At 46.3% G+C, this 22685-nt stretch overlaps 1 protein-coding gene across 15 annotated transcripts in view; it reads left to right on the forward strand.

Annotated features, from left to right (window-relative positions):
• SGK3 (serum/glucocorticoid regulated kinase family member 3) overlaps nucleotides 1-22685 on the forward strand; it is a 157749-nt gene that overhangs the window by 63489 nt on the left and 71575 nt on the right. The window contains exon 1 of one of the 15 annotated variants that reach the window (XM_002710450.6): nucleotides 1866-2020. The exons of 6 other annotated variants lie outside the window; for them this stretch is intronic. The gene's annotated coding sequence lies outside the window, so the exon portion shown is untranslated. Of the gene's footprint in view, nucleotides 1-1865; nucleotides 2113-2144; nucleotides 2303-7748; nucleotides 7850-22685 lie in introns of those variants that run through there. 8 more of the 15 variants (XM_089336301.1, XM_089336311.1, XM_089336312.1 and 5 more) reach the window with 8 other exon arrangements.

The raw sequence follows: 22685 nt of genomic DNA on the forward strand, positions 1-22685 counted from the left end.
CTGTGGCTCCTGACCAGGCAATACTTCCCTGCATTCTTCCTCCACTAGGAGTTGACCTGGCAGGACCAGCTCTGAAGTGTGGAAGAGTATCTGAAGGTTTTAAGGTCACCAGCTGAATCCCTTCATTGTACTGATAAGCAAATCAAGAGCTTCAGATATTGTGACTTCCCTTAAGGCCACGTAGCTGGGCTGGCCTTTTGATATTATTTTCTGAAATTCTTGCAGTGAAGGTTACTGTGTGTCAACCCTGCTCGTTGGCAAAGTGAGCCCTCCTTTCCCTGCCTTAATTCAATTATCATCAATCAGGTCAGTTTTAGACTTGATTCCTGAAATTATTTTTCACCTTTCAAACTTGGCATACCTTAGTAGATAAAATAATTCCTTCTGAGTCATCTCGTTTTCCTCTATCTGCCCATCCATTCAGAAACTTTGTGGTATTACACTAAAAGCAAAATTACAATTTCATTTAAAGCTCTTAATTGGCTTTATTTTGCGATTCTTGAGTTGGCCACAATTCATCCCTGAAAGTAGAGCTAGTGTTCCACTGAGCATAGCACAGGAAGTTGGATTTTATAAAGGCCAAAGGAAGCAGCAACAGAACGAAATGTGGATTGGTCATTTCAGAGTTATTTTCTTTGTGAGGTGGGAGCAGAGAGCACAACATAAAAACAGTTGATTAGTTCACATCAGATTGCTTCAGGTTGCCTTTTATAAGGATTTAATGTGGAAGGAACTACTAGGTCATGCTGACTGGCCCGTTCGGGAAGTTTGGCTGTCTGTCATTCTCCTGATTTCTGGGAAGGTCAGATAATAACCTAGTTTCAGTTTGGTGAAGTGAAACTCTAGCATGGGTGACCACTTTTTGTTTTTTACCTTGGACTGTTGGAGTGCAGGAGCTTGGTTCAGAACAATGGCCTCTAATTTTTATTTAACAATGCCAGAGCTGGGCTGTCTGAGGGGAAAGGGAAGGATCAACAGTAATTTAAGCCCAGGGTGAGGAAGCTTACTGGAAGTCTTGTCCACAATTTTTTTTCTAGTTTTTTTTTCTTCTTCTTTGAAATAGAGAACTATACAGTACACCAACATTATCTACAGTCACTCTGCTCTGCAGAACCCCAGAACGCCTTACTCCTATGTAGCTATAATCTCATACCTGTCAATCAACCTTTCCCTATCCCTCCTCCCCCACTTCCCTCCCCAGCCTCTGGTAACCACCATTATACTTTAACTTACGGGATCACCTATTTTAAAGACACCATATATGAGTGAGATCATGTGATATTCATCTCTTTGTGCTTGTATAATGACCTCCACTTCCACCCATATTGCAGACCAGATTTCACCTTTTTATGGCCGAGTAATATTCTATTGTGCAGATTCTGTAACATGAAGAACAAAGATGTGTGGTGTTCAGGAGAGGAACCACTTCCCTCTTTTGCCCCTGCGAATGGGATTTGTGTGTGCTGCTACCCTGCCTGAGAATGAGAGAGGAGAATGAGATCATGCCAATGATCTGATTCAGCGAACTGAATTGTTGTTTTAGTATCTCACTGGGTCTTAGCTGGAAACTGGGGAGACTGGTTTCTCTCTCCTCTCCTTGGCCTTTACTTTCACCTTAACGCGTGGGGCTCCCTTTCATTTTCCCTCCTCTGCCTCCTTAACGTCCCGCGCTTTCCCTTCCGGGTTACCGCCTCCAAAGTCTTCCCCTACTTGCCCCTTATTGATTTAGGCAGTGTCAAACCGCAGGCACCCCGTCCGCAGCTCCTCTGGGCTTCGCAGTCCTAAGAGCGAGGGGGCGGGGCGGGGCGGGGCTGAGCAACCTGAGGCCCCGCCTCTCCATGTGGGCGGTGGTGCTTGGTAGGGGCGGGGCTTTCAGGGGGCGGGGCTCGGCGGTTGAGCCCCGGCGGGGAGCTCGACGGGCGCCGCTGGCTGCGGGCGGCGCGGCGCCGAGTTCCGCGAAGTGTGGCGTAGCTGTGGCTGCGCTTCTCCTTCGCCACGCGCCGGGGGTGGGTCCCCGAAGGTAAGCGCGTGGTCAGCGAAGCTCACGCGGGGAACTCGGCTGGGGAGACGTGGGCGCCGCACGGGCCAGGTGGCGGGACACAGCCGAGGCAGGTGTGGTTGGCGGGGGCGGGGGGGGGCGGTGCCACTTCCGCGGCGAGTGTGTGAAGGGGCGGGTGGGGGACCCCTCGCGGGAACCGCGCTGGCTCTCGGCAGCACGTGTTCCGTTCACTTCACTTGGTCCGGGACCGAAAACCTTTGAGTTGTTCCACACGCTCCCTCCCTGAATCTCGAGAAGCCTCAGGTAGCGTGAAGTTCTTGTGTTCTTTAAATCTATTTCTAGCTCAGAGTTAAGGACTGGGTGGGAAAGTCGATGGTGAGCTTGCGATGCGGTTTTGTTTTGACTTGGTGTTACTCAGTTTGCTAGAAGGGCGCAGGCAGGAATGGGGACTGTTACTTAAACAAGGACGCTGGGGTCTGTGTAGAGTGTCGTGGACTTGAAGCGCCCAGGCTTTCGAGGCCAGAATGCTTGGGTTTGAAGGTACCTATCGACGGGGAAACGGACCAGTTTGCTGAACTTTTCTGTGTCCTCAGTTTTTGCATATGTAAAATGGGGATAATGACAGTTGCAGCTTTATAGGGTTGTTGTGAAAATTGAGTTAATGCCTAGTGCCTGGCTGCTTGCTTTATTATGCGTTCACGTGGGTGTTAATCTTCAAAGTTGTCATAGTCAGAAGACCTGAACGTATTTACTCAGGCCTGGTGCTAGAAATACGTGGGGATTCCTCTGGAACGGTTTTTGTAGACTAGCCCTGCAAGAAAAGGGGTCGGTAGTTTTCTCTCCCGCTAGAGATGTTACCTGCTACATCCACCCTGTTCCAAATCAAGTCCACTCAAATGGTAAAGAAACCTGAGGCTTGAAGGCCGTCCTAAAAGAAGGCTAGGAAAAAGGCAACATCTTCGGAGGCAGTGTAGCCTCATTTCAAGAACTAGGTTCAGGTAGGTTTGTTTGAAAGCAGTCATGTCAAAAGTGCTCTCCTATGTAAACACGAACCTCAGAACAACCACTCGCCAGTAGAATCTCAGAACTGAAAGGGAGCTGTGAAATCAGACTGTTAGTCGTAACAGATAAGGAGGAGGCCAAAGACCCAAAACCAATAAATGGCAGAGCTGAGACTAGAATTCAGCTTTGCTGATCAACAGGTTAGAAAATCAAAAGCTGATATTGCTTCTGGTTTTGATGATGGATGCTGTTTTTATTTTTGAGTTTTGTGGTACTGTGAATGTTTTTTTTTTTCTCTCAGCAGCATCTTGCTTGGTAGCTTAATTGCATGATTCATAATCATTCTCCAGCACCTTTGATTTAAATCATAAGTCTCAGAGTTGCTACACCAATTATTGCTTTGAGAACAAGATGATTGTCTTCTTAAGCATTGTACAAACATGTTCTAACAGGGCTTTGGTTTTGTTGTTTTTAAAATGCAGCCCTATTCTCCTACTAGGGAGCGTAAATAGTCAGTATTAAACAAATTGACCCACTTGGCAGTTTGTCATCAATGTGTTAGTGGGGGAAATTTTCTAGATTAAGTAGGCTAGAGTCAGGAAGTGGAACCCTGAATGCTAACCCAGGGAAACAGGCCTGAAGAAGTATGTTGCAATGTTGCTGCTAACTTCAAACACATCATGGAGTGAAATTATTTTGAGATAGTGGGGTGTTGGTTGCTGACTCCTCCCTAGCTCTTTGCAGAGCTCACTCCCTCCCCTCTGGGTATTTGTTCAGATGTTACTTTCCTACTTAAAATTGCATACAACCCCACACTTCCTATAATGTTTTGTTCTGTTGTCTCCTCCCCCTATTTTTTCTGTTTCTCCTGGTTACCCAGGAATAAGACCTGAGGCAGTTGTTAATTCTTCTTTCTGGCTTGCAACTTGTGTGTGAATAGCTATCAGTTTATTTCACTGTCATTTTTTTTTGGGGGGGTAAACCTGCCATTCATATTGTTGCCAGGGGTCCTTGTTTACTTATGACCCTTCATGTCATTCATTTTTTTTTAAATGTTTTATTTATTTATTCAAAAAAGTTAGAGAGAGAATCCTCTTCTTTCCACTGGTTCACACCCCAGGTGGCCACAATGGCTGGGGCTGGGCCAGGCTGAAGCCAAGAACTCCATTCTGGTCTCCCACATGGGTGGCAGGGACCCAAGCACTTGGGCCATCTTCCACTGCTTTTCCGGGGCCATCAGCAGAGAGCTGGATTGGAAGTGGAGCAACCGGGACAAGAACCAGGGCCAGTATGGGATGCCAGCAATTCAGGCGGCAGCCTTACCCATTGTGCCACAATGCCAGCCCCTCATTCTGCTGACATACCTACAGCCCTACAGTTCTGTTTTCAAAGGCCCTCACATTCTCATCTGCAGAATGAGATCCAGATTGAGAATCCTGGCATTCAGAGTTGCCTACAATATGGTCTCAAACCCACTTCTGTACCTGTATCTCCTATAGATACAAAACAGTGATTTCCAGTTTAGGCGTGTAAATATGTAAGTGAGATCTAGCTTTATTGGTAATGACCTCTGATCCTAAGATGAGTGTTGCTTCATGACAGTTTCTCTTTCTGTTTAATGAACTGTTCTTTCTCTGCACATGAGCAGACAAACAGAATAATGGCTATTGGCTATTCCTCATTTGTACTGAGGAATTCTGCTACCTTTTCTGTCTTGAATACTCATTCTTCCAACCTTCCTCACATACCACCATCCTAAATATCTAGATATGTGTGATGGGAAGTGATTGTTTGCTTGTTTAAAGATTTATTTATCTTGAAAGGCAGAGTGATAGAGACAGATCTTCCATATGCTGGTTCACTCCCCCAACTGGCTGCAATAGCTGGGGCTGGGCCAGTCTATAGCTAGGATATGTGGTTCACAAGGGCACAAGCATTTGGACCATCCTCCACTGCCTTGCCAGGTGTGTTATCCAGGAGCTGGATCTGAAGCACAGCGGCTCTCTGATATTAGGTATGTTGGCTGTCAGCATTACAAGTGGCCCCTTAACCTGCTGAGCTACAGCAGTGGCCAGGAAGGTGGTTTTTCTTTCCTCAGAGTCCTGGTGACTTTATCTTAGAGAATTTCTCATAGTCTACTTTGAATTGTAGTTCTTTGGGCATTTTTCTTTTCTTTATTGATGCGTGTAAGCTACTGGAAGACAAGAAGCATGCACACATGTTCTATTTAAAGGAAAAATAAGATCCACACCCACTTACCTGCTTTCTAATTAATTTTTTAAAGATTTTATTTGGGAAGCAAAGAAAGAGATAGAGAACTCCCATCACTCCCCAAATGCCAACAGGGCTTGAAGTGAAAGCTGGAAACTCAGTCCACATCTCCCTCATCAGTGTGCAGGGATGCAGCTGCTTGAGCCACCCCACTGCCTCCCAGGGAAGCACTAGCAGGAAGCTGGAGTCAGGAGCCAGAGCCAAGTATACAGCCCAGACACTTTGATCCTTTTTTTTTTTTTTTTTTTAAGATTTATTTATTTATTTGAAAGTCAGAGAGAAAAGGAGAGGCAGAGAAAGAGAGAGAGAGAGAGAGGTCTTCCTTCTGCTGGTTCACTCCCCAGTTGGCTGCAATGTCTGAAGCTGTGCTGATCCGAAGGCAGGAGCCAGGAGCTTCTTCCAGGTCGCGGGTGCAGGGGCCCAAGGACTTGGACCGTCTTCTACCGTTTTGCAAGGCCATAGCAGAGAGCTGGATCGGAAGAGGAGCAACCGGGACTTGAACCGGTGTCCATAAGGGATGTCGGCACTGCAGGTGGCGGCTTTACCTGCCATGTCACAGAGCCGGCTTCAACACATTTTAGCTACTAGACCAACCATCTAACCCTTACCTACTTTTTATATAAAAGTGATCTCAGAGTTCCATCTGCAGTAAGGACAGATAAGTTGGGGAAATTCAGTACTAAATAAAAAGATCCAAAGAAGACATTGAGATCTGGATTCACAGAAGGGAATAGGAATGGAGAAAGCAACATAACCAACACCCATGTTGATAGGCAGATGTTCAAACAAATATACAAACTCAGGAAACCATTAGGACAAGACAGATTTTACAGAGCAACGTCTACAGCTTTGGTTTTTCTTGTGGAATATTACTCATACACTGTTTTGTTTTTGTATCTCTGGGTGCACATACTGTTTCTGTGCTGGACAGACCTGAACATTCATTTCCTCTCTCTAGTGTGCAGAAAGTAATTTACCATCTTTCTTTTAATTCTTTAGCCTAAAAGCTGTTCATAGCTCTTTCTAAATTTGTTTTCCTGGGACTATGGAGAACATATGTGCCAGAAGCTTCTAGTTTTTCAGAGAAAAGTAGTGGAAATAGGGTAGTTGGGTTTGTCTGTTCTTGAAGCTTATAGTTTTATTAAGTTTGCTGCCAGCATTTTTTTTTTTTTAATTTTTTGACAGGCAGAGTGGACAGTGAGAGAGAGAGACAGAGAGAAAGGTCTTCCTTTTGCCGTTGGTTCACCCTCCAATGGCCGCCGCGGTCGGCGCGCTGCGGCCGGCGCACTGCGCTGATCCGATGGCAGGAGCCAGGAGCCAGGTGCTTTTCCTGGTCTCCCATGGGGTGCAGGGCCCAAGCACCTGGGCCATCCTCCACTGCACTCCCTGGCCACAGCAGAGGGCTGGCCTGGAAGAGGGGCAACCGGGACAGAATCCGGCGCCCCGACCGGGACTAGAACCCGGTGTGCCGGCGCCGCTAGGCGGAGGATTAGCCTAGTGAGCCGCGGCGCCGGCCGCTGCCAGCATTTGATTGAACGCATTTTGATTTATTTTACCAACATTTCTTTGCATATATTCTGATTGAGTCAGTGTTTTATTTTGTGACTCTTTTAGATTAAAACTTGACTCAAGTACTTGTATAGATGTTTCTGCCATCTGAGTTTATCTTTTCTCCTTTTGCCTCCCAGACAGCAACTGGGGTTTTCCAATTCTAGGGTATGCATTAATCTAGTTCATTTTCTTTGGTCTTGATTTTGAGTACTTAACAAATATAGATCTAAATTTGTTTTCCCATTCCTGGGATGAAGCTACAGTTTCTATGGATGGGAAAGAGTTGACAGGAAAAATATACAGAAAGGTCCTAAGTTTTTGAAATATTAAAAACTTGAAGATAAATTGGTGCAGATTTTGTTTCTATGTTTTGTAGCCCATATCAGGTCAGGATTTGAAATGAATGTACAAGAGTTTAGGTATTATAATTTAAATATGCAATTAGTTATAATACATGTGCTTTGGGAATTTTCTTTTAATATGCTACCCAATAAAGTTTTACTGTCTAAAGAATTTGAAAGGAAATATTTGCTTTGGAGTAGAATTTTCTGTATCACACTGAATAAGCATCAACATTTGTCTTGAGTTCTCTTTGTTTTTAAAATACCTTCTGTCAAGGGTGTGATCAGATAGAATCATGCACAGAGATAATAAGAGCTAGGCACAGACTGATGATATATTCTCAGCACAGTGATAAGCACTGTGTAAGTATCTGTTAAGTAAGTCAATCTGTATTTATACAGAGGGCTTTATTAAGATATCATAGCACATTAATACATGTGATGATGAGAGTGATCCAGTGATGTGGGAGAAATTCATGAGTCAGGAGACCCGGAGGGGGCTGGTTACTTTGAGGACCTTGCTAGCACCCTTTTTTGTTTGTTTGTTTTTTTGACAGGCGGAGTGGACAGTGAGAGAGAGAGACAGAGAGAAAGGTATTCCCTTGCCGTTGGTTCACCCTCCAATGGCCGCCGTGGCCGGCGCGCTGTGGCTGGCACACCGCACTGATCCGATGGCAGGAGCCAGGTACTTCTGGTCTCCCATGGGGTGCAGGGCCCAAGCACTTGGGCCATCCTCCACTGCACTCCCGGGCCACAGCAGAGAGCTGACCTGGAAGAGGGGCAACCGGGACAGAATCCGGCGCCCTGACCGGGACTAGAACCCGGTGGTGCTGGCGCCTCAAGGCGGAGGATTAGCCTAGTGAGCCGCAGCGCCAGCTTCTTACTAGCACCCTTTGACAACTTGGGAGTTTCGAAGTGTGTCTGTCTACCTGTTGAAAAAATAGTTGAAACATACAATTTCATTAGGTTACTAAGTGCATGGCAGTGATTCTGTTTGTCATAGTTCCTATTCCCTAGTTGAAGAAGCTCTCAATTAACAAGCAAAATGCAGTCCTAGATGCAATCCATAAATGCTAAACTGGAAACAAATAGGATAGTGATGGGAGATTAACTTGGGGAGAAGGGGCACTTTAGTGAGGATGGCTGTGAAGGTTTGTCCCAAGAAGTGACATTTGGACAAAGGCCTGCATGTGAATAGTTGAACATTCCGGACTGGGGGCACAGGTACAAGAGGCTGAGAAACTAGCCAAGAAGAAGGTAGCTCTGTTGGGAGGCTGGTGAACCGAGGGGAGGGAGGCAGAGGTTAGGTCTTGTGGGGGATTGTAAGTGGTCAGCAATAATTCAGAGTTTGGGTTTTATCCCAAAGGCTGTAGGAAGTCATGGAAAGAGTTGAAGCAGGGAGTGAAATTATCAGATTTACGATGGTAAAAGCCAACACTCTGGCTACTGGAGAAAGAAAGAATTGGAGAGTAGATAGAATGGAAGCAGAAATAGCAGGTTCTCCCAAGAAGCCCTGAGAGACGTGATGGTAATTGTTGTTGTGATTTTGTTGTGTGTGTGCATCTCCTCCAAATTCTTCCAGCCTCCTCAAATCCAGCTTTTACCACAGTTCCCTCCCTCTGCCAATGATCACGGTTCTCTCAGAGTCATCCCTGGGGTGGTACCATGTTCACATCTGTCTGCAACATGTGCTACCCATGTGCTGCAGATTCAGTGCATGCACTGAATGTAGAAACTTGGGAAGCTGGAAATAGGGCAGGTATGTGGTAAATGGAATCTAAGGTCTTGAGTGACCTTGGGAGGCCCAGAAGGGTAGGACAGGGCCTTGGCAGCCATCATGGCCATCCCCACCCCAGCAAGTCTGAACCAAGTGGAGGACATGTTAGCACTGAGGTCAATTTAGGGCCTTCCTGCTTACCCTGGTGGTTTTGATTCTAGCATGGAAAACAGGAAGCTGTCAGTGGTTATTTCTGCTTCATTCAGTCCCCTGTCTAATAAAATGGAATTAACAGGCTCCTGTGACTTTTGTTGAGATTCTTGGTCACTCATCTCAAATGTTTGGATGCATACTGTCCTCTATTGTGTTAGGACCAGCATTGGCTATTATATAAATGTTTAATTTCTGGATCACTTTTTTAAAAAAACAAGATGCCTCAAATAAGAGATGTGAGAAACCTAGGAAAAACCAGGACTGCTTTGGGATTACAAAATGAGGGAAAAAACCAGTGAGAGGGTGGAGTGGGAATCAGGAAGGATATATTAGTAAAGAAGGAAAACAGGAAAGGTTGTAACTGATTCAGCCTGTGGTGTGTGTGAGGGAGGGGACGGTTACTTTGTGTCTTTCATTGGCAGATCCTGCTAGACCTTTAATCTCATCAGTGGTGCACCTGATTCACAGATTGGACAAAGATGTGCTTTGTTCCTGCTGAAACATTTCAGATGTGTTTGGAGCTACTATCCTGAGAGGAGGAATAAACAGATACAGATTATATATGATGGCAGTGGACTTCCAGTAAAGTAACCACATTTGGAGTTAGAATTTTCCAGGAAGATGCTTTTAATATAATTTCTCAGCCTATTCTCTTCTCAGGGATCGTTCCCCACACCCAATTCCTATTTCCTGGGTCAGGCCCTCGTTTCCTAACCAGTTTCCATCCAGTCTCCATACTATGCCTAGGGTATGTGCATGTTTTGCTTTGTCTTTAAAGCTTTTTTTTTTTTACAGGCAGAGTTAGTGAGAGAGAGACAAAGGTCTTCCTTTTTCCAGTTGGTTCACCCCCCAAGTGGCCACTATGGCCGGTGCGTTGTGGCCGGCACGCTGCGCTGATCCGAAGCCAGGAGCCAGGTGATTCTTCCTGGTCTCCCATGCAGGTGCAGGGCCCAAGGACCTGGGTCATCCTCCACTGCCTTCCCAGGCCACAGCAGAGAGCTGGACTGGAAGAGGAGCAACCAGGACAGAATCCGGCGCCCCAACCAGGACTAGAACCCAGGGTGCCAGCGTTGCAGGCAGAGGATTAGCCTAGTGAGCTGTAGCGCTGACAAAGCTTTTTTTAAAGAGTAATTTTAGGTTTACAGCCAAATTAAGAGGAAGGCACAGAATTTCCCTTATTTATATCCTGTCCTCACAGCCACTCTGGTGATCAGCATCATCCCCCACCTTGGTACCTTTGTTGCAGTTGTTAATCACCCAAAGTCTAGTTTATTCTAGGACTTTGTCTTAGTGGTGTAGGTTCTGTGTGTCTTGACAAGTGTATGATGACACGTATCCACCCTTACCATATTGTACAGCGTGTTTTCACTGCCTGAAAAATCCTGTGTTCTGCTTGATCACCCCTTCATCCTGTTTGCACTCCACCCTCTCTGGTTTTTCCCTCATTTTGTAATCACAAAGCAGTCCTGGTTTAAGAATTAAAAATTAGGTATAAAATAGCCACTGAGCTTTTTACTGCCTCTGTACTTTTGCCTTGTATGTTGTAGTTTGGCTTCTTTCACTTAGTAAAATGCATGTAAGGTTCCCCAAGTCTTGTCTTTTCTTGACTTGCTAGCTCATTTCTTTTTAGCACTGAAATACTCCATTATCTGAATGTAGCACAGTTTATTTGTCCATTCACCTACAGGAGGACATCTTGGTTGTGTCCCAGCTTTGGTAATTATGAATAAAGCTGCTGTTAACATCCAGGTGGAGGTTTTTGTATGGATATCTTCTTAAGTCCTTGAGTAAATACCAAGGATCATAATTGCTACATCATATGGTAAGAATATATCTGGTATTGTAATAAACTGCCAAACTGCCCTCCAAAGTGACTGTACCATTTTTCATTCCCACCAACAAAGAATGAGAGTTCCTGTTACTCCCTGTCCTCACCTGCTTTGGTGTTGTCAGCATTCTAGATTTGGGCTAATCTAGTAGATGTGTGGCCCATCTCTTTGTTTTAATTTGCATTTCCACAGTGGAGCATCTTTTCATATGCATATTTGCCACCTGAACATTTCTTTGGCAGGATGTCTGTTATAGTCTTTGGCTCATTTTAAAAAGCTGGTTGTTTTCTTTCCGTTAAGGTGTTTTTTTTTTTTGTTTTTTGTTTTTTTTTTGACAGGCAGAGTAGACATTGAGAGAGAGAGAGACAGACAGAGAGAAAGGTCTTCCTTTGCCGTTGGTTCACCCTCCAATGGCAGGAGCCAGGTACTTCTCCTGGTCTCCCATGGGATGCAGGGCCCAAGGACTTGGGCCATCCTCCACTGCCTTCCTGGGCCACAGCAGAGAGCTGGCCTGGAAGAGGGGCAACCGGGACAGAATCCGGAGTCCCGACCAGGACTAGAACCTGGTGTGCTAGCGCCGCAAGGCGGAGGATTAGCCTTGTGAGCCGCGGCACTGGCCTTGTTTTCTTTCCGTTAAGTTTTAAGGTTATTTGTATATATTGGCGAATAGTCACTTATGGGACATGTGTTCTGCAAATATTTTCTCCTAGTCTGTGACTTCTCTTGTCATTTTTGGTATTCTTTCATGGATCTTGCCTTTGGTAAGATCCTTTGGTTGCATCTGCAAGGTCATTGTCATACCTGAGGTCATCTAGATTTTCTTCTAGTTATTTTTTTAGGAGTTCTATAGTTTTGCATCTTACCTACATGGATTCTCCTTTGGATCTCCCTTGACCAGCCCTGTCAGCTCCTCCTGTTGGTACTAGTGTTCCTAGGTGAGTACCCAGTCCTGTGCCCCTGTTGAAGAAAACTTGTAGACCTCTTTCCTTCCTTTGTGACAGGCCAGTTCTTTTTCCTTGGTGTGTGAGTTCTGTCCGCTGTTAGTAAAGAGTGATTAATGATACTTACAAGTGTATCTATCTACTAATCTGGGTGGGTTTAACTAGTCCTTATGAAACAGGCTGTATGATGTGAAAAGGAAATGGGGTTCAGGAACCCTCCATTTTTAGAGGTAAAAGCAGAAGAATATTTTGTCCTTTTTATAAAAAAATTTTTGACTGCTATGAAACAAAGATGGGCAAGCTTCAGACAGTAAATAGCATACAGTGGACAAAAGGTTGGGCACAACGAAGGGAAACTATGCTTTTAAAAAGCCTTAATCTTGGCCGGCGCCGTGGCTCAACAGGCTAATCCTCCACCTAGCGGTGCCGGCACACCGGGTTCTAGTCCCAGTCGGGGCGCCGGATTCTTTCCCGGTTGCCCCTCTTCCAGGCCAGCTCTCTGCTGTGGCCCGGGAAGGCAGTGAAGGATGGCCCAAGTGCTTGGGGCCCTGCACCCCATGGGAGACCAGGAGAAGCACTTGGCTCCTGCCTTCGGATCAGTGTGGTGTGCCGGCCGCAGCGTGGCAGCCATTAGAGGGTGAACCAACGGCAAAGGAAGACCTTTCTCTCTGTCTCTCTCTCTCACTATCCACTCTGCCTGTCCAAAAAAAAAAAAAAGCCTTAATCTTGAGGTCAGCATTGTGGCAAAATGCGTTAAGCTGCTGCCTGCCATGTTGGCATTTTATATGGGGCCAATTCAAGTCTTAGCTGCTCCACTTCCAATCGAACTCCCTGGTAATGCACCTGGGGGAGCAGTGGAAGGTGGCCCAAGTTTGGGCCCTTGCATGCACGTGAGAGACCTGGAAGAAGCTCTTGGATCCTACCATCTGCCTGGCCCAGCCCTGGATATTGTGGCCATTTGGGTAGTGAACCAGCAGATGAAAGATCTCTCTCTGTCTCCCTCTCTCTCTGTAACTCTGCCTTTCAAATAAGTAAATAAATCTTTTTGTTAAAAAAGCCTTAATCTTGTTATTAATAAAAATTATTTTAAAAGATTTTTAAAAGCCTTAATAAGCATCCATATATTATAAGCAATATTTACATCAACAAAGTTTTCTTCTTTAAGATTTATTTATTTATTTATTTATTTGAAAGCATTACAGAGGGCAGGAGAGAGACAGAGATCTTCCAGCTTCTGGTTTACTCCCCAAATGGCCACAACATCCAGGACTGTACCAGGCCGAAGCCAGGAGCCTGGAACTACATCTGGGTCTCTGCCACGTAGGTGCCAGGAGCCCAAGTACTTGGGCTAGCTTCTGTTCTTTTTCCTAGGCACATTGGCAGGGAGCTGGATCAGAAGTAGGGCAGCCAGGACTTGAACTGGAGTTCATAGGGGATTCTGGCTTTTCAGGCAGCGCCATCAACATCATTTTAACTTAAGAATTTGGACAGTTTAAACCGTATTGCTGGGGCCCAGTGCTGTGGCACAGCAGGTTAATGCCCTGGCCTGAAGCACTGGCATCCCATATCAGTGCTGGTTCTAGTCCTGGCTGCTCCTCTCTATGGCCTAGGAAAGAAGTAGAAGATGCCTGGGAGACCTGGAAGAGGCTCCTGGCTTCGGATCAGTGCAGCTCTGGCTGTTGCAGCCATCTGGGGAGTGAACCAGCAGATGGAAGACCTCTCTCTCTGTCTCTGCCTTTCTCTGCAACTCTGCCTTTCAAATAAATAAAATAAATCTTAAAAAAAAAAGTATTGCTACTTTTTTACAATCTCAAAATTTTAAGTCAGTGAATGCTTTTTGTGAACCAGTGGGTGGAGGATCTCTCGCTGTCTCCCTCTGTGATTCTTTCAAATGAATAAATCTTTAAAAAAAACGTACTTCCTCCTCCTCTTCAAAAAACCTTACCCAGCATTCTTTCTTGTGTCCTCTGTATTTCATAATTCAGCCCTCTTGTTGTCTTTGAGATGCAGCCAGCACTCAGACCTGCTCTGTCCCAGACACTTGGTTAGATGTTTATGTGTCATGTGTCAAGGGGACAGCAGAGCCACCCTGACACACTGCTGCCCAAATCCTGACCCCTCCCTTGGCAGTCAGAAACGGCTTTGTCTGCTCACAGCTTGCTTTATGTATCCTGACTGCTCCGTGCACGCCTGCTGCTGTCTTAGCTCTGTCTCTCCATGGACGATTTAGAAGAGCCTGCGTGCAGCAATAGCATAAGACTTCGCAGTACAGAGTGTATGAGCTGGGCTCTGTGGTCAGAGCTGTGTCCTGTCAGTGCTGGCACCCATAGCCGCATAATGGTGAGGAAGTACTCCTTAACGCCTGGGTTGCTTCATGTGTAACATGGGGATAATGATACTTAGCTCAGAAGTTGCTGTGGGGATTCAGTGATGTGTTAGATAATGAGTGCTTCACACAGTCGTGGCATTAGTACTCCATAGATGTTAGCTTCACAGTGCCAGCACTGTTGCAATCTTGGGCTTAGATAATTTTTTGTTGCTGAGACCGTCCTGGGCATTGTAAATATTTAGCATCATCCCTGACCCTTCCCCTCCAAGTGTGACACTAAAAAATATCTCCAGATACTGCTAGGGGTCCAGATTACCCCCAGAATGAGAACCATTGTATCGTATTAGCTGTTACAGTACACTTACAAATTCCCTGACCCATGATGTAGCTGGCCTCTGAAAGTTCTGCTCTCACCTGACCCTTTTCTTTCTCTCATTGGATTAGTCTGAATTGATTCATGAGCTGGATAGTTCAGTTACTTCTTGCATTCTGGTTTAGCATCTCATGAACTTAGTCCCATTGGAGCCCTGTGAAATCTCCACCCTCCCCCACCCCTGCCCTGGGCAAGCCTGCTGCCCTTGGGAATACACCTGCAGGACATCTTCTGCCTCTCCATAGACTGCAGACAGACCCTTTCCCTGATTGGTTTTGGAAGAGCCCTGAATACTTATGTACCACCCCGGAAGTTTCAACTTTTATTCGCATGTGAGCAACATCACTTTCTGTTCTTTCTTTCTTAGTTGTGGGGCTTTTATGTCAATCCTGTTTTCATCTGTTTCACTTGACTGCCTAGCTAGAGGATGATTTTTGCAGAATTTTAATTGTTTCAGTTTTATAGAATAGATATGCATGAAATTTATTATAATAGCAGGGTTGCTCTTTATAATTTAACTTTTAACCCCTTAATAATAAATTTATGGACCTCCTTCGTTGGTTCCCAGAGGACTCTAGAGCATATACCTGCTGTGGAGACCAAATGGTGTAATGGGTGGGAGACCTGAAGACAGACCACCTGGGTTCAAATCCTGACTCTACAGCCCTTGGGTAGGTTTCTGCAACTTTAAATACAGTAAGTTGTGATCCTCCTAAATTCCAGCGCTCTCCCTTTATTGTTTGAAGTTAGCAACCACCAAACAACAAGGCAAAGGATATATCCTTTTTTTTAAAAAAAAATGTATTTGTTTGAGACAGCCAGGCAAAGATCCCATCCACTGGGCCACTCTCCAAATATAAACAATGGCCAGGGCAGGGCTAGGACCTACACTGAGAGCTGGGAACACCATCCATGGATCCCACTGAATGGCAGGGACCCAAACACTTGAGCCATCCCTTGCTGCCTCATTAGCAAGAACCTGGGTCAGAAGCACAGGTGGAACTGGAGCCCAGATGCTTCTGTGTGGGATCCAGATATCCCAAGCTGCAGCTTATTCTATTGTGCCACACACCTGCCACCTCCACCCCCATTTTATCTTCTGACCCTTAGATTCTCCTCAGTTTCTTCTCAGTAGTGGCTATTACAAGGACCAACCAGATTAGCCTGTGTAAAGCCTAGTCTGATTTATACAAAGCTTAGCCACTAAATATTACTAACTAGGGAGACACAATGTAGCAAAGCAAATAAACACAGAGATTTTGGAGTTGGAGAGATGTGGATTTGAATCCTAGCTCTGTTGTCTATTAGTTGGGATACTACATGAGCACATGATTTAATCTCTGTTTTTATTCACGGCCGTACTCATTGCCAGCCTGTGATTGGGCTTCTTTTTCCAGACACAGTTCGAGGAAGTTGGTGTGATCTCTTTCAGATTTCCACATCATACTTGCCTGGGTTTGTTTTTATCTAGGCTGAATAGATGAGTGTACTTAAAAAGTTGTGGAGATGCAATTTTAAAGTAAGTTTATTCTGTTGCAAAACAATTTTTTAAAGATTTATTTATTTATTTGAGAGGTAAGAGTTATTGACAGAGGGAGAGACAGAGAGAAAGGTCTTCCATCCACTGGTTCACTCTGCAAACGGCCGCAACCGCAGGAGCTATGGTGATCTGAAGCCAGGAGCCAGCTGCTTCCTCCCAGTCTCCCACATGGGTGCAGGGGCCCAAGGACTTGAGCCATCTTTTACTGCTTTCCCAGTCCATAACAGAGAGCTGGATTGGAAGAGGAGCAGCCTGGACTAGAACCGGTGGGCAAATGAGATGCCAGCCCTGCAGGTGGAGGATTAACCTACTGCGCCACAGCGCCAGCCCTGCAAAACAATTTTTGAAATCATTGTAAATGAGGGACATTCATAAAGTGCATGGAAAATGCATAGTATGAAATATTTTGCATAGATTTCAATTTTTTGGTACCATAGACTGGACTGTTTTTAAATTTTTAAAATTTATTAGAGGTAGAGTTACAGAGAGAGGTAGAGTTACAGAGAGAGGAAGAGAGAGAGTCTTCCATCTGCTGGTTTGTTCCCCAAATGGCTACAACCGCTGGGATCCCATCAGAGCTGGGCCAATCCCAAGCCAGGGGCCAGGAGCTTCTGCAGGGTCTCCCATGCGGGGCAGGGACCCAAGCACTTGGGCCATCTTCTACTGCTTTCCTAGGCCATAAACAGAGAGCTGGATCCGAAGAGGAGCAGCTGGGACACTAACTGTTGCCCATATGGGATGCAGGCACCACAGATGGAGGCTTAGCCTACTGTGCCACAGCACCAGCCTCTGGACTTAACTTTAAATTATGTTTCCCACGAAATTTTGAAGTACCTTGTATATGACTGGCTGTACTGTTTTCTTTCTCTGCTTTGTTAGTATACTATACATATGCTAACATCATACTCAATACAGTTTTTTTTTTTTTTTGGACAGGTAGAGTTAGACAGTGAGAGAGACAGACAGAGAGAAAGGTCTTCCTTCTGTTGGTTCACTCCCCAAATGCTGGTGCTGCGCCAATCTGAAGCCAGGATCCAGGTGCTTCCTCCTGGTCTCCCATGCGGGTACAGGGGTGCAAGCACTTGGGCCATCCTCCACTGCCCTCCCGGGCCACAGCAGAGAGCTGGACTGGAAGAGGAGCAACCGGGACTAGAATCGAGTGCCCATATGGATTGCCGGCGCTGCAGGCGGAGGATTAGCCAAGTGAGCCACAGTGCTGGCCCCTCAACATAGTTATTAAAAGATGTATTTATTGGGACTGGCCCTTTGGCACAGAGTGTTAAAGCCCTGGCCTGCAGTGCTGCCATCCCATATGGGCACCCATTCAAGTCCCAGCTGAGCCACTTCTGATCCAGCTCTCTGCTGTGGCCTGGAAAGCAGTAGAAGATGGCCCAAGTCCTTGGGCCCCTGCACCTGCGTGGGAGACCTGGAAGAAGCTCCTGGTTCCTGGCTTGGGACTGGCCCAGTTCCAGCCGTTGCAGCCACCTGGGGAGTGAACCAGCGGATGGAAGATTCTCTCCCTCTGACTCTGCTCTTCAAATAAAGGTAGAGTGAAAGAGTGAGACAGATTCCATCTGCCGCCTCACTCCCCAGATGCCTCAGATAGCTGGGACTTGGTTAGGCTGAAATCAGAGGAGCCAGGAATTCTGTCTGGGTCTCCCATGTGGGTGACAGGAACCCAAGTATATGGACCATCATCTACTGCCTCTCAAGTACACATTGGCAGGAAGCTAGATCAGAAATGTTTAATAAGGGCCAGTGTTGCCGGCGCTGCAGCTCACTAGGCTAATCCTCCGCCTTGTGGCGCCGGCACACCGGGTTCTAGTCCCGGTTGGGGCGCCGGATTCTGTCCCGGTTGCCCCTCTTCCAGGCCAGCTCTCTGCTGTGGCCCGGGAGTGCAGTGGAGGATGGCCCAAGTCCTTGGGCCCTGCACCCCATGGGAGACCAGGAGAAGTACCTGGCTCCTGCCATCGGATCAGCGCGGCGCGCCGGCCACGGTGGCCATTGGAGGGTGAACCAACAGCAAAAGGAAGACCTTTCTCTCTCTCTCTCTCTCTCTCATTGTCCACTCTGTCAAAAAAAATAAATAAATAAAAATAAAAATAAAAAAAGAGCTGAAACAAAAAAAAAAAAAAAAAATAAGGGCCAGTGCCATGACACAGTGGGTTAATCCTCCGCCTGCGGCACCAGCATCCCACGTGGGCAACAGTTCTAGTCCCAGCTGCTCCTCTTCCAATCCAGCTCTCTGCTGTGGCCTGGGAAGGCAGTGGAAGATGGCCCAAGTCCTTGGGCCCCTGCACCTGCCTGGGAGACCAGGAAGAAGCTCCTGGCTCCTGGCTCCTGGCTCCTGGCTTTGGATCAGTGCAGCTCCAGCCATTGCAGCCAATTGGGGAGTGAACCAACAGAAGGAAGACCTTTCTCTCTGTCTCTTTCTCTCACTGTCTGTAACTCTACCTCTCAAATAAGTAAATAAAATCTTTAAAAAAAAAAAAAAGAAATGTGTAATAGCTGAGGCTCAAACCAGGTATTCCAATATGTGATGCAGGTGTCCCAAGTGGTAGGTTAACCAACCCCCTGCACCACAATGCCTGCCCCAACACATTTTTCTTTTTAAAGATTTACTTATTTATTTGAAAGTCAGAGTTACAGAGAAAGAGAGAGAGAGAGAGAGATCTTTCATCTGCTGGTTCACTCCCCAATTGGTCACAACAGCCAGTGGTAGTCCACGCTGAAGCCAGGAGTCCGGCCCTTCATCTGAGTCTCCCACATGGGTGGCAGGGGCCTGTCGCTCCTCCTCTTCGCGGAGGAACGACACAGGACCCTGCGCTGTTCTTTTGTCTGCTCGGCCTTCCCTGGGTTTGCTGCTGGTTCTTCCCGGGTTGGCTACCGTCCCTTCCACCTCCGTGGAAAGGCGGTTCCCCCTGCCACTTTCCCCACTTCCGCGGGGGAGTGGCACACCGCCGGCTGGCTCTCTCGGGGGCTGCTCAGGTGTTCCTTCAGATAGATGTTCCCTGTGCATGTTGTCTCTCTCCTCCTTTATAGTCCTCTTCCACCAATCCCAACTCTGCTACCCACACGCCGAGTACGCTGCTCTCCTCCAATCAGGAGCAGGTCCTACAGTTTATTGGTTGAACTGGAGGCAGCTGTGTAGAAGCTGTTTCCTCCTCTCCCAGCACCATATTGTGGGAGAGCAGATGCATAGAATAAGTCTTAATTCCAGTAACTTAGTCTAGTCCGAGTTGCTCCCAGTTGCTCCCCACAGGGGCCCAAACACTTGGGCCATCTTCTGCTGCTTGTTCCCAACAATTAGTAAGGAGCTGGATCAGAAGTGAGCAACCAGGACTTGAACTGTTGCCCATGTGGGATGCTGGCATCACAGGTGGCCCCTTTACTTTACCCAGTACACCACAGTGCCACAGTGCTTGTCAGTTTTCCCTCTTTGGAATATTTCTTGAAGGTGGAATTTTCTATTTTCTTTTATTGCCTAGTGCATGACAGGCTTAGTGAAGGAAGAAAAATGAAGTTAAAACAAATTGTTATGCATTAGATCTGATTTTCCTGCCACCTGTACAGTGATAGATCTTTCATTGTATTTCAACTTCTTAAAACAGCCATATGAAGTCAATGTCATTAGCTCCATTTTCTAGATTGGAAACCAGGGCTCAGATAGTTTAAACTTGTCTGAGGGCTCATGGTTGAGAATTACAGCAGAGTTGTAGTTACAAGAGAGGTGACTGCCTGCTAAGAGCTATGACTTTATACAGAGAGGAACACAGCAACTGCCAAGTCACTACTGAATGAGAAAATACATAGGCTGATCCCTCTCTTCCTGCCCCACAGCCTGCCTGTTCCTTTCTTGTTCTAAAATCAACCAGTAGTTGAAGGACAAGGGAGCTGTAGGGTGCACGCAGGTCAGTGTTCTGGGGTACAGAATGGCTTGTAGATGGATTTATAAAGGCAAATAGAGAAAATCCAGCACAGTGCTCCCCTTTTTGTTCCTATGTTTTGTTTTCTATAAGTTAGGAGCAGGAATCTGGTGCTCAAAGCTCTGTCTATGCATCCAACTCATTTATATTCCTACCTAGCTAGAACCACTACTAGTGTCTTAGTCTGATTGGACTGCTACAGCAAAATACTGAAAGCTCAGTCTCTCTATCTCTTTAAATTTTATTTGCTTATTTGAGAAGTAGAGTTACAGACAGACAGGTCTTCCATCCACTGGTTCACTCCCCGAATGGCCACAATGGCCTGAGTGCCCTGGGCCATTCCCAAGCCAGGAGCTTCCTCCTGGTCTCCCATGTGGGTTCAGGGACCCAGCACTTGGGCCATCTTCCACTCCCTTCCCAGGCCATAGCAGAGTATTGGATGGGAGGAGGAGCAGCTGGGACTCAAACCTGTGTCCATATGGGATGCTGGCACTGCAGGTGGAGGCTTAGCCCACTACGCCACAGTGCCAGCCCCTCAGTTTCTTTATAAACGGGAAATTTCTCACAGTTCTGGAGGCTGGGCTCATCAAGGTGCTGCAGGTTCAGTGTCTGGTGAAGGCCTGCTAACTGGTTCATAGGTGGTCCCTTCCAGCTAAGTCGTCATTCATCTGGTAGAAGTGGAACAGTCCCCTGGGGCCTCTTGACTATAAAGGCACCAATTCTGTTCATGAGGGCTCCTCCTGTGACCTCTCACCTTCCTGCAGCAGCATGCTGGTGATCATGTTTTAACGTGAAGTGGGGAGGGACACAAACATTTAGACTATAGCAACCAGTGTTCTTCAAATAAGCTAACAGAAAAGAAAAAAAAATCTGGTATTTATTTATTTAGTTAAAGATTTATTTGTTTATTTGAAAGGCGAAGTTTGAGACACAGAGAGAAGGAGATCTTCCATCTACTGGTTTACCCTCCCTCCAAATGGCCCCAACAACTGGGACTCAGCTAGACCAGAGCCAGGACCCTGGAGCTCCATCTGGGTGTCCCATGTGGGTGGTGGGGGCCCAGGCACTTGGGTCATCTTCTGCTCTCTTGTCCGGCACGTTAACAGGGAGCTGGATCAGAAGTGGAGTAGCTAGGGCTTGAAACTACGCTTACATGGGATGCTGGTGTTACAGGCTGTGGCTTAACCCACTGTTCAATGCCAGCCCCCTGCTTTTGTATTTAGTCTTATGGACTGAGTTGATATAATCACATATTTTTTCTTCTAGTTTTTTGGTTTTTTTTTTTGTTGTGTGTGTGTGTGTGTGTGGCCTTTACCATCTGTCAGCACCTTGCTAGTCAAAGTTGTTCACTGATGGAATGACCCAAACATTTATTCCTGTAGGATCCAGGTTCTTATAGTTGCATCTTCACTGGGTTGCCACATTGGATATGTGCCAGTGAATTTTGGTTCCAGATGTAAGATTTACTTCCCTCCTCCATTGTAGAGAGGCAGCCCACTTTCCTTCTGAAAGTCAGGATCAGTTATTAGGACACTGTCCTCACTGAGACTATCACTGGTATCTTCCTATTGGAACGATAGCTTAATGAGCAAAATTGAGTAGTTAGTTTTATTTTGCAATCTAATAGAACAAGACTATTCCAATGTGGAAGCATTCCACCAAACCCAAGATTGCAATGGGAAGCAAAAATTCCATAAGGAATCCTGCAGTATAATACTGAGAAGAGCTGTTTTCTGTTCCCAGCACACATAGATAGCAGCAACACAAATAGAGACACCCCCAGTATCTGCTGCAGTAAGGCACATACCAACTCTAGAACACAGCTCTCAGTTACTGGCTGTTGTTTCCTGTGGTGATCTGCTCAGCCAGGCAGCTGCTCCTAGGTGAAAGGTGAGACAATGAAGTCTGCAGTAATGAGCCTGTTGCCACACTTCTTTTGCCCTCGGTGTGTCCCCTGGTTTGATGTGATCTTGTACTGCTGTGAAATTACTGCACTCTAACCAGTTGTGCCACTGGAGCTCCTGTTAAGATCTCATGTGGGATTCTGTGACATTGAAAAATGCCTGCTGTAACGAAGAGTGGTGATTCTAACAGAAGCCTTTCAGGCGAGGACGGAATATTTGGCTTCTGTGAGGACAGATCTTCCCTGTGGCTGTCTGGTCCTCTTGTAGGATAGTGACATGGTGGGACTCAGTGTTGGTCTTTGCTGTTGAGATTCGGCACTGAGCACGGGCAGTAGCTGTTATCAGTTTCAGTGAGTGCAAGGTGATCTTTGTGTTGTTTAGCTGCTATATAGCCCTAACCCTACAACTCTGGTCACTTTGTCGTGGGTCAGGCCAGCAATGGGACAACTGGAACAGAAGCTTATTGACCCCATTAGACAGATCATCTGGATCACCTGATTGTTGAGAGCCTCTCCCATGGTTGACCTGTAATGGGTATCTATGTGGCCTTGGATGTGTTCACATTCCGTGCGACAGTGAAAGGTTCATGCACATTCTCCTCCTGCAAACCTCCCTGGGTTTTGTTTTTTAAAGATTTATTTAATTATTTGAAAGGTAGAGTTACAGAGAGGCAGAGGCAGAGAGAGAGAGGTCTTCCATCCCTGGTTCAATCACCAGATTCCACAATGGCTGGAGTTACACTGATCTGA

This window comes from Oryctolagus cuniculus, chromosome 6 (assembly GCF_051225735.1).
Source record: "Oryctolagus cuniculus isolate XC-2025 breed Fujian yellow rabbit chromosome 6, ASM5122573v1, whole genome shotgun sequence".
NCBI classification, from domain to species: Eukaryota; Metazoa; Chordata; class Mammalia; order Lagomorpha; family Leporidae; genus Oryctolagus; species Oryctolagus cuniculus.